Genomic DNA, 12,074 nt, shown 5'->3' with positions numbered 1-12,074 from the left:
GTTTTAGTTTCCTGGAAAAACAACAACGATCCATCATCGGGAAATTTCACCACTGGGATTACGTTGGAGACTCCGCCACAACTTTTCTCTTGGAATGGCTCGACCCCTTATTGGAGAAGTGGACCGTGGGATAAATCGACATTAAGCGGCGTACCAGAAATGCAATCCTCATACTATAGCTCGTTCACTCTCCAGCAAGATCCCAAGCAGGGAACCACTTATTTCTCTGCCGATACTGATAACAACTCTTTTCTTGCTTATGCCTTCATTTCACCCGGAGGAATTCTAGCACTAATGACATGGGATTACGGATCCAATAGTTGGTTGAAAAATTGTGCAGCACCGAGACAGTTGCGAAGTTTATGGAACTTGCGGTCCTTTTGGCGTCTGCAACTCAATAAACTCTCCTATCTGCCATTGTGTGAAAGGGTTTACGCCACGATCAAAAGAAGAATGGAACAGAGGGATCTGGACCGGGGGGTGCATGAGAGAAACATAATTGAATTGCCAGAAGAACACAAGCAGGTTGCCTTCAACGCAGGTGAAGAAAGATGTCTTTGTACACATGAACCAGATGAAAGTGCCTGATTCTGCGGAATATTTATCAGACATCAGAGATGTAGGAGGATGCCAAAGCTGGTGCATGAATAATTGTTCTTGCTTGGCTTATTCTTATGTCCGCCCAATAGGGTGTTTGGTCTGGGCTAAAGATCTCATCGATTTTCAGGAGTTTTCAACAGCTGGGCAAGATGTATATATTCGGGTCGCACATGACAATACAGGTATAAGAAGTTTCACTACGAGTTTCGTTTGAACTTTCTCACGCATCTTACAATTCTTTTCTCATGTCAGGCATGTCGACAGAAGCAAAACTTATCATCAGCATAAGTACCATCCTGGGCATCATGTTTGTTGGAACTGCTATTTTCCGTCTCTGGAAGTGGAGAGCTAGCAAAAGAGGTACGAGCAGCTCATGTCCAATGCTTAATTTCACATTAAATGTAATTTAAAAACTTTGCAAAATTCCTAAGGTACCTGACTGGCCAGATATAACTGATAAAACATGAGAAATGTCTCTTGGAAATGCATGGAAAGATCAGCTGAAGCAAAAGGACGCATCTGAATTTATACTGTTCAGTTTTAGTAGCTTACTTCTTGCAACTAAAAACTTTGATGCAACAAATAAACTTGGCCAAGGAGGCTTTGGACCCGTTTTTAAGGTAAAAGCCTTCTCTAAGATGTTCGTTTAGGGAATTTTATGACATTATCCAAGGTCTGACATGTCTTTGAGTTCGGAAACAGGGAATGCTGAATGATGGAAAGGAGATAGCTGTCAAAAGACTTTCCAGTAGCTCAAGCCAAGGCATGGATGAGTTTAATAATGAGATCGTTCTAATATCGAAACTTCAGCATCGAAATCTGGTCAGACTCATGGGCTGCTGCGTCGAAGGAGAATAAAAGATTTTAGTATACGAATACTTGTCAAACAAAAGCTTAGATTCCTTTCTGTTTGGTTGGTCTCACTCTTTTCAAATCACACTTGTGCTGATGGAAAAATATATATATCTTAGTAGTATTTAAGGTCACGAATTCTTTCTCTTTCTTCCTTGCTTAAATTCAGAAAGGAAAGCAGAACTCAAATGGGATACACGTTTCCGCATCATTCAAGGGATTGCGAGTGGGCTTCTATATCTGCATCACGATTCTTACCTTCAAGTTATCCATCGAGATTTGAAGGCAAGCAATATTCTCTTGGATGAGAAAATGAACCCAAGAATTTCGGACTTTGGGCTGGCGCGGATCTTCAAAGGCACTCAAGTTTTGCTAAATACTATCAAAGTTGTAGGAACACTGTTAGTATTCAAGCCTTCTTGCTGAAATTATAAATTAAATTAGGAAACTCTATAACTTGATTGATTAACATGATAATTAATTGTAGAGGATATATGTCTCTTGAGTACGCCATGGGAGGGATATTTTCTGAGAAATCCGATGTCTATAGTTTTGGGGTGTTGCTACTTGAGATCGTTGCTGGCAAAAAGAACACGAGCTTATACTACCGTGCCCAGCATTTCAATCTTCTTTCCTAGGTAAGTGTGAGGAGTACAGTCTCGAGTGATCTTCTATAATCCTTCGGCTATTTCTTCTCCCTATGTTCTCTTATTCTTACAGGCATGGCAATTGTGGAGCGAAGATAGAGGACCAGACCTAAGGGATGAAGCTATAGTTAATACTTGTCCGCCATCAGAAGCAATGAGATGCATTCAGGTGGAGCTTCTCTGTGTGCAGGACCAAATGACGGACCGACCCAACATGCTATTTGTAGTTCGGATGCTGAGCAGTGAGTCAGATCTTCCTCAGCCGAGACCTCCTACATTCACCTTCCAAAGGGGAAATCCAAGTCACAATGACGAGGCACAAAGGGAAAGTATTTTCTCTGTCAACACCATGACGAATTCTATTGTCGAAGGAAGATGATGGTCAAAATTCTGAATTTGTTTTTCCTCACATAGATTTTGCAATAGAATTGAAGTAGCATGTGTACGCTAGTAATTTGGTTAATTCAAACTTATGTAAGTTGAATCAGCTTGGTAAGGGGTTTGTGAAAGCCCTCTTCTCTTTCCACTTTCCTGTTCTTCGTCTTCCCCTTTTTTCTTCTTTCTCCTCTTTTTTTTTTTTAACCTTTTCTCGTACTGCTCTCGCTCTTCTCTCTCTTCCTTTTATTTCGCACGGTGGTCTCTTTTTTTTTTTTTTTTTTTTCTTTTGACTTCTAAAAAACCATACCTTACACTAGTATTCCATTAGAACAACTTGCACTCTTTTCGTGTGAATATTAAATGCTTCCATCATGCAAGAACCGACTTTGCTTCTGTCCATCAACATAATACTTCCATTTCTTGACATGCTACTCTTGCTGCTCGAACTCGAATAAGATCCCTTGTCGTTGCTTCTTCTATCCTCATCATTCCTTCCGAATAGGATTATTTGGTACTGGAATCAAGACATTAAACACATGAAGCAAAGTGTCATTAACATGTTTTTAGGCTATCACAAGTGAAATGATATTTCACATCGAGATACGTATAATCTCTTGCTAGAGCTAAAGAGGTGGTTCATGAGCTGAAGTAATATGAACTTTTTGTATTTTACCAAACCTGAAGTTGGTCCTTGGTCCACAATTTCTTTGCTATAACTCATGAACAGAATTTGTTGAAGCAAAGTAACGGAGAAGTATTAATGACTGTGTGAAGTTTTCAAAAAGTACCTCAAAGACGCTGTTGCATGGTCTTCACTTTATCAGCAAAGTTTAGTTGATGTAAATCAATGCATCAAACCGGGTATTGGTCCTTTATAAGAAGAGCAACAGAAAGATCATAATAAGAATAAGGAGAGCATAGGGGAAAATAGTACTTTCAAGCTCAACTTGAGTACTAGTTGTCGAGAATCTTGGCCATGGTCCGCACTCCAGAGAAGAAGCAAGCCATCACTGGCAACGGACACCAGAGAAGTGCCTACAATATATACATGAAGTAACCATTAGAAAGCATATGAGTTGGACGACGAAGAAACCATGTGCGAGCTACTGTGGATAAACTTGTTTGACTGCAACAGCAATAAAAGGCAAGATAAACAGACTTGCAACTAGAACCAGTTGCGCTAAAACAATGTCAGAAACTAATCCTCCAGAGCACACGTTAAGATAGATAAAGCAAGTTTTCATCAGGAGAACTGCTGGAAGTTAGCAGACATTTTTAATAATGCAGGAGAACCAACAACCTAAGACAAGATTTGCAAATAGATCAACAACTCAATGGATTAAGATGACTATGGGATAACAAATATAACAGGAGGATATGTGTTTACTGTTTACTACAACAGCAAAATTAGATTTTGTAACTGAAACTTGCTGTCCAATAAAATTCTTGCCCATACTACGTCAAGAGAAAAAGCAACAGAGGTACCAGTACATATCAGCATTAAAAAGACGAAGCAACAGCCACCAGGTAGCAAATCCATTAGTGAGAAGAAAGAAAGACACCGGGAGAGATAATCGAGTAACTTGAGTTGTCACGCCCCGATCCTCGGGCACGCGCACATCCTTCACTCTTGGTCGATTTTATAATGCGATATCCCGTGACAATGTATCGCCGACCCTTTCATTTTTAAGCACATGCGGAAGCAGTTAAAATCCCAGACAATAAACGATGGGATAGAAAAGCAAGGGCCATATTTTTCATATTGAAATTTATAACCAAACTTTTATACAAACCACAAACCAGTAACACTTCACATCTTTTTATTCTAAACTCTATTCACATCAAAATGGAGATATCAAAGAAGATAAAGTTTCAGTCCATCTTGGCCGTACTCACGGCCCCTCTCGAGATTGTCTTCTTCTCCCACAAAAATCCTTCTCCAACTCTTCCTCCTCAGCTCCTTAGCTGGGTCCCGAAATGGTTTTCCCCAAACCGGGATGAGACTACGTCTCGCCGAGTTCTACCCCACTAAGCCCAATTAGTAAACCATTATACTAAAGGCTGCCTAAACACGCATAGGTCGAAGACGTACCTTAGCATCAGATCCCACCTGCAAGTCAGTACAATTCACCATAGGCACTCAAGCAATCGTATCACCGATCAAAGCATCGATCAAATCGACCTAGTCGATTACAAGCCAACAAGACCACTCACGGTCATTCCCATTCAGTCAATCAATTCACAACATCAAATCAAAACAATGATCAATCGACCTCGTCGATTACATGTCAACCTGACCATTTCCCGGTCATTCAAGCTATTGCTATTCAGAGTCCCACTCAGCAACATTCAATATTTAATGGCTTTACGGTCCCACTCGACCACTTTCAATATTCAATGGCTTTACGGTCCCACTCGACCACTTTCGATATTCAATGGCTTTACTGGCCCCACTCGACCACTTTCGATATTCAATGGCTTTACATCCCACTCGACCACTTTAGATATTCAATGGCTTTACGGTCCCACTCGACCACTTTAGATATTCAATGGCTTTACGGTCCCACTCGACCACTTTCAATTCTCAATGATTTCTCAATGAAATAATTAACTACAATGATTTAGGAACATATCCTAAATTCCACATTCAATTCAATTTGGCACAATTCAAAGCTCAAATAAATAAACAGACTCCGCCACGACAATCGGCACGAGATTTCGGTCGTCGGCCATCTCAATTTCAATTTCCGAAAATAATTAATTTATAAATATTAAAAATTCCATTTAGCTCAAAATAACGCCCAATTAAATAAACGGACTTCACCACGATCATCAGCATAAATTTCCGGTCACGGGCCATCCCAGTTGAATTTTCGGAAAATAAATAAATAATTAATTAATTTCGAAAATTAAATAATTATATTAAAATTCAATTTAGCTCAAAATAAAGCCCGATTAAACAAACGAACTCCACCACGGTCATCAGCATAATTTTCCGGTTCCGGACCATCTCCCTTGAATTTTCAGAAAATAAATAAATAATTTAATTTAATTCCGAAAATTAATATTTAAATGCCAATAATCCCACTTAGGCCTGAATCGCCAAATTGAAGCCCAATTAGGGTCGGAAAATTCCCGAGATGCTTCCAATAAATAGTAGACCACGTCTACTTGTTAATTGCACAATCAATTTATTTAAATCGCATCACAATTGACTAATAATTGCTAATTTATTCTAATCTAACAACCTAAACATAATTAATTAAAACTAAACCAACCTTAAGCATAATTAGCCAACTAATCCAGGATTAGTAAGATTACTCACCAAATCGGATCAATCCGACGGGGCGGCGACGCGAGGAACGATTGTTCCCAAAGCAACTCACGGATCCGAGGCCGGAAACGGCCCAAAACGGCCTTGAACCACCTGAAACCCACTCGCGGGTTTGCCGGCCTGGCGATCGGGCTGCTTGGCGGCTAGGGCGGCGAGGGGAAGCCGGCGGAGGGCGAGAGGGACGCGGGAGAGGTCCGCGGGCCGGGCGGTGGCGGGAGATGACCGAGGACGGGGCCGGAATGAGGAGCGAACAGTAGCCGGGTCCGCTCGGGAAGCCGCGGGCGAGCGACGGACGGCGGGATGGCGAGCGGCGAGCACACGGGCGCGCGCAGGTGCGGGCGGCGGTGCGGCGGCGGGGACGGTGGCGACGACGAGCTGCGCGCGCTCCGGCCTGGTTCGCACGCGAAGAAAAGAAGAAGAAGAAGAAGTTGGTTCTGTCGTGTGCGAGAAGGAAGAAGAGAGAGGAGAGGATATGCATTGACTGGTCAAAAAGGGAAGAGAGAGAGAGAATAGGCGGTGGGGAATTCGCACGAGGGGAAGGGGAGAGGAGAGAGGAGAGAGAAAGAAAAGAGAGAAAAAGAGAGAGGGAGAGAGAGAAAAATAAAATAAAAATAACACTTATTCTTATTTTCTTTTCTTTTCTCTTTCTCAATCTATTTCCTTTCGGGCTTCAATTTTCTTCCGATAATTTCTTTATTGAATTTCGGACCCGTCAATAAATTGACGACGATGAGACATGATCCTAAAAATAAGAATTATGACGCGCTTAAAATTCGATTCCCGAAATCGAGTTCAATTTCGTGATTAAAAATCAATCGACGTGATTTTAGCTCAATCCAACCAATTAGGTAGCTTTTAGGGATTTTACAGCTGATACATCCCTTAACGGCTTCACCCGATAGGTTAGTTAACTCATGAGTGATCACTCGAGAAAAAAGAGCCATAGGCACGTCGGACGAAATGCCCATTTCACTTTATCGAAACGGGGGTCGAATTTCGGATGTCATGAGTTGTAAATGCAGATTGCAAAGTGACCTATACAGACATTAATTTTTGCCCTCTGAAGATTAGAAGATAAGAAATTGACTGGAGCCTAAAATATATAATCATGTGAAATATATCACTGCAAACAAATTTTGATTGACATCAATGCAAAATGTCATACAAGACTTTTAAGAAAATTTAACAGAGCAAGTTGCCGCAACTAACAGCTTGACACATACAATTATCTGAGGTGGACTGTCATTGAAAATGAAAACAGCTACCTCTAAAGTACAAGCGACATCAAGCTAACCAAAACTAGGTTCTGAATCCAGACGCCTGGAGGATTCGATCTGGCTATGAAGCGCAAACGCCCATTGACAAATGGGCCTTGCCGCAGTTTCTTCTTAGGTTTTGCTTTTTTCATGCAGTGGGTGGGCCTAGCCGATTTTACGGCGCTTATCTTCATCTTTTTCAACAGTGAAAAACACTAAATGAATGTTGACATTCACGGAGAAAGGAAAAAGAAGATGCAGAAGAACCCAAAATCACCATCTGAATAACAAGATGGAAACTTCATTGAACCTAAAAATTGAACACCAAAACCCTTTGACCAAAAAAAAAAAAAAAAAAAAAAAGAAATCTCTAATTTTTATGTTCCACGTATCTCCTCGGAGGATCTCCGAGACAGGCTGTACAGTTGCTGTTTCGCAAGAGAAAAAGAGTGTTCGTATTCTCTCTCACACTAGCACTTCCAGATCTTCAAGGACCACGAAGTTGTCTGGATTGTATCCACAGCGGACGGCCGAGTCCTCTAGCGAAGTCAAGGAACTTCTACCAAATCATCGGGCGGAATTGTACTGTGGCGGTCGATATAGGTCCCTGTTACTGCACATTTGACTAAGGGAGTGTGAGCTAATCTTTCATACATAAAGACACTATGGTTTTGCTCCTTCTTTCCTCCCCGAATGGCCTCAGTTGGTTTAACTTTAGACTCTACGAGAACCCAACAGAAAGGAAAAATCATAAATGCGGAAGTTACACTGCAGGCATTCCACGCATTGTGCTCTGCAAATGAAAAGTACTAACGCCTGAAGGATCCGATCTAGCTATGGAAACTCGACAACGAATTGAAGCAAGAACGAGAGATCACAAAGCGAAATCGAGTGGCCGCCGGATCTGGCGCCGATTGCGATCGCTTCGTCGTCGAATCGGAATGCTTATGCTAGCGATTTGCGAAGCAGCGACCTTCTGCATTGCATCGAATCACTGCGAATTCCGAAGGCGTCTTCCCCGTCGCTGCAGGCTGCAGCATCTCTGATCTGCAACTTTAAGCTTTGAATGGGCCCATTGGCGAATGGGCCTACGAGTTTCTCAGTTTGGGCTTTGCCCATGGGTTGAAGCCTAACCGAATTTTTTTTTTTTTCACTACGCTTTATCATCTTCGTTTTCAAAACAAATTGCGAAATAAAGTGTACAAAGAATAAGCGATTTTCACAATGACAGAGTGTCAAATGAGTATTAGCGACACTCTTATGATAGCATATTCATTAATAGAAGCACTGTCTCCCCAAAACATTTAATGAACATGTTGAAAATATGGGCATTATTGGACATCATTAATAATTGTATTATGATTACATTAGGTTTATATATTTGATACTCAAAGCTCATTTATGTGTTTATCATATTTCATGTTTTCTATTTAGTATACACTATAAAAATAGATGAATGTTTAACATAATAGTCTTTAATAGATACATTATAATTGGACCATTACTGTACTCCTCATTTTTTTTTATCATGTTAAGTAAAGACGTATAGTTGTATTACACAAAAGGGATTATGTCGATTAATGACATATAACCACTATGATTCATATTAGTTTTCTTTACTTAATAGAGATTATTACGTGATAGTCAATTTAATTAAATTTTTAGCATTATTTTATTGTGCACATTATGGTCTTTTTAAACCATGAAATGGAGGTCATATGAGCCAAGTGGGAGAATGTAAGAATAATTGTGGCCCACGTAATGTTATTAATTAATGGTTTAATAAATATTTAAGTCCTAAAATGTATTGGCTATGAAAGGTTGTAACACTTATAAAAATGATGGAAAGGTACAATTCTATTGTGAATTTACAATTTTCCTGAAAAGGTGCAACCCATACAAAGTAAAAATACTCTTTAATAAAAAAACACTTATTAATAGCGTGTATAAATAGAATCTAGTACACTCTTCACCCAAGCAAGGAGTGAATATTGTATTCAATTCTCCATCAGATAAAATACGTTAATAAAAGTGGGTCAAAAAAGAGAAATCGGATTTCTTCATCTCTTCAGTTTTTGTAACAATTATTTTCAACGGTATCGCCATGGATAAAAGTATGTCTTTATCTCTCCTATTGTGAAAATCATAAAGACCAAATATCCATTATTTTGAATTTCTGCATTGAAGAATTATATTATAACTTACAGCCTAGGTATCGCATCTCACAACCAAATCGGTTACGAGCAAGTGTTTGGCGAGCTATTCTGAATAAACTTAACTGTTTTGTTAATGTTCTCATGACTTATTGAGTGATCAATGTGAAGTTTGAGTGTAATGCAGTGAAACCAAATATTGACCCCATCAAAGATTTTTTTTTAAAATCTTTTCTAAGAACTTTATTCAGTCCAGTTTGGGAAAATTATAAGCTCAGCGAGGCTGAGACGAGTAAAAAAGGGGGCAAATCAAATTGAGTTATTCAGAGCGAAATAAAAATATCAAACCCAATTTTTCTCTCTCTCTTTATGAACGGATCTTATAAATTCTTGAAATAAATAAATTTTAAGAATTTATAAGATTCATCAAACCTATCTATTTTAGAATAATAAAACTCAAATAAACCTCCTTTTCTTAAGAAAGAGAATAAAAATAAGCTAAGCCCTTTTTGTCAGTTTTAAAAAATACAATTAGCGAATTTCAAATTATCATTCAACTGGAATTCATCCAGAAGGATGAATCCATTCCTGCCAGATACGTGAGCTACGCTCCCACTCTCGATCGATTCCAAAATTTGCACAAATTTGAAAGGCTCTTCTTTGCAAATAAAACACTGACGCACATAAATTCATCGCCCATTGACACACTCCATCGCTGAGGAGCAGAGCCAGCTGCAAGCCTATTCCCATGGAGGGAGAAGATATGATAGGAAAACATAAGATTGGAAACGAGAATATTTTGTGTTTAGGGTTTTGAATTTAAGTTGATTGTGATCTTCCAAGCATCTATGTGATTGAGTTAGATGGTTTGTAAGAACATGAGGGAGAAGATGTTGGCCACGAAGGCAACTTCAGGTAAACCCAGTACAAACCTATTCCTTGTTTAATAATAATAAAAGATAAAAAAAAAATCATAAATTTCATTACAAATTAAAAAAAAATCATAAAAATAATAAAAACTTAGAAAATCCAAAAAATCATTAGGATATTTAAAAATCCCGTAAATTCTTAAAATTAAAATATTTTAAATATATATAATTTAGAAAAATCATAGAAAAATCAGAAAATTCTATAAAAAAAAAATCAGAAGATTTGGAAAATTCCCATAAATTAAAACCTAAAATTGGACAAGCCTAAACATTAGGTTCCTTGTTTTGGATTGTCTTTTTCTTTTTAAGTACAATATTATGATGCTTGTGTGTTTTTCTTTGTGATTATACTTGGGTTCATTTCAATGTCTTGATGTTATTTTCTTTGTTTTAGAACGGTTAGGACGAAACATAAAATTCTTCAATAGGTAGCAATGGCATTAGCATTTAATCGAGTTTCATATTGAAGGGGCATTAGACTTAGGACTAATGTAATCAAGTCATCGAGTCTACGCCTCTCGGTTGTGCAAATAGTAATATATCCTTCCCTATTTACTTGGTTTCTAGCAGATTAAAAAAGGCTAATGACAGCTCCTTAGTTGGAATTCATGTAGGGTTAATTGTTTAAAATTTGAATGCTTGATGTCGCGTGAGGTATTAGTTGGGAGAGCCCAAGTCAATGAAAATTTATTGCCCAGAAGTTGGCAATACCCTTAAACCTAATTTCCCTCCCTATTGAAGAGGTTTAGTCGCGATAACGATCACCTAGTGATTGAGCCAAATAGTTCACAAGAACATGAAGGAGAAGATGTTGGCGATGAAGGCAATTTCAGAGCAATAGGAAAACGTTTAGGGTTTTGATTTTGAGTTGATTGTGATTTTCCGTTCACCTAGGTGATTGAGCTAGATAGTTCGTAAGAACATGAGGGAGAAGATCTTGGCGACGAAGAAAATTTCAAAGCAATAAGAAAACCTAAGTAAGAGCGGAAATGAGAATATTTCATATTGGCTATGAAAATGTACAATTTTATGTCATAAGTATTTTATTTAATTACAATAAAGTGTGTAAATACTTAATTCTATGCATGGTAAGAGATCACGTTGCATATTAGTCAAAGTTTAGGAATAATTTGTGTAATTATCCTGTCCATTAAAATTACCGATATATACAAGTGGTACACAAAAAGCTTGATATTTGTCTACTTGAGATCAAATAAATCTATAACCGAACTTCAGCCAAGTTTCAAATATTATGAGGTAGCTTGCCAATTGTCATAGGTGGGACTTGACAATAGTAAAATGAATTTGAGAGATATTTTGTCGATCAATTCTAAAGCTTGAATAGCAGTTTTCTCGTCCTTTCATAACGTGCAAAAATCACGTATCTGTTTCGTACTGTGTATAGTCTCTATAAAACAAGGAAAAAAGAAGAAATCGTATATTATAATGGGCACATTTAACATCGACTCCGACATCCCCCGTTACTCTTCATGCATTTTAGGGTTCTTCACAAGGCTATCGCTTGTCGACAGCTTTACGTCTTGCAAGCATTATTTGTAATAGGGGCTCTGATACTTTGCCCCCGCAACATGAGAGCGCAATTAGGGTTTTTGACGGGTTTCTTAAAAAAAATGATTAATATTACTTCTCGATGCAATGATATAATTAAAAAAATTACCATGCACTTTGTTCGTTTTATTGTGTGTTGGTGATTATTGCCACTTTCTCCAAATAATATTTCACTTCATAACGACATTTGTTCCCTCAAGCACATTCTTGGAGACTGTAATAATTGACGTAACCATTCTAACTCTTGGGAAAAGTACAAAAAGAGTCTTTAAATTTATTGCGTTAATATCAATATAGTATTAAACCTTTATGTTAAATCAATTTAGTGCTAAACCTTTTTAGGTTGGTACTAATTT

The 12,074-nt window shown here is 38.4% G+C and overlaps 1 pseudogene; it reads left to right on the top strand.

Moving 5' to 3' along the window:
• The first annotated feature begins 565 nt into the window (after positions 1–565).
• LOC120290594 lies at positions 566–2,478 on the top strand (annotated as a pseudogene).
• Positions 2,479–12,074: the final 9,596 nt, after the last annotated feature.

This window comes from Eucalyptus grandis, chromosome 2, assembly GCF_016545825.1.
Source record: "Eucalyptus grandis isolate ANBG69807.140 chromosome 2, ASM1654582v1, whole genome shotgun sequence".
Taxonomy (NCBI): domain Eukaryota; kingdom Viridiplantae; phylum Streptophyta; class Magnoliopsida; order Myrtales; family Myrtaceae; genus Eucalyptus; species Eucalyptus grandis.
The sequence above is the reverse complement of the archived record's forward strand: the minus strand, read 5'-3'. Positions and strand labels throughout refer to the sequence as shown.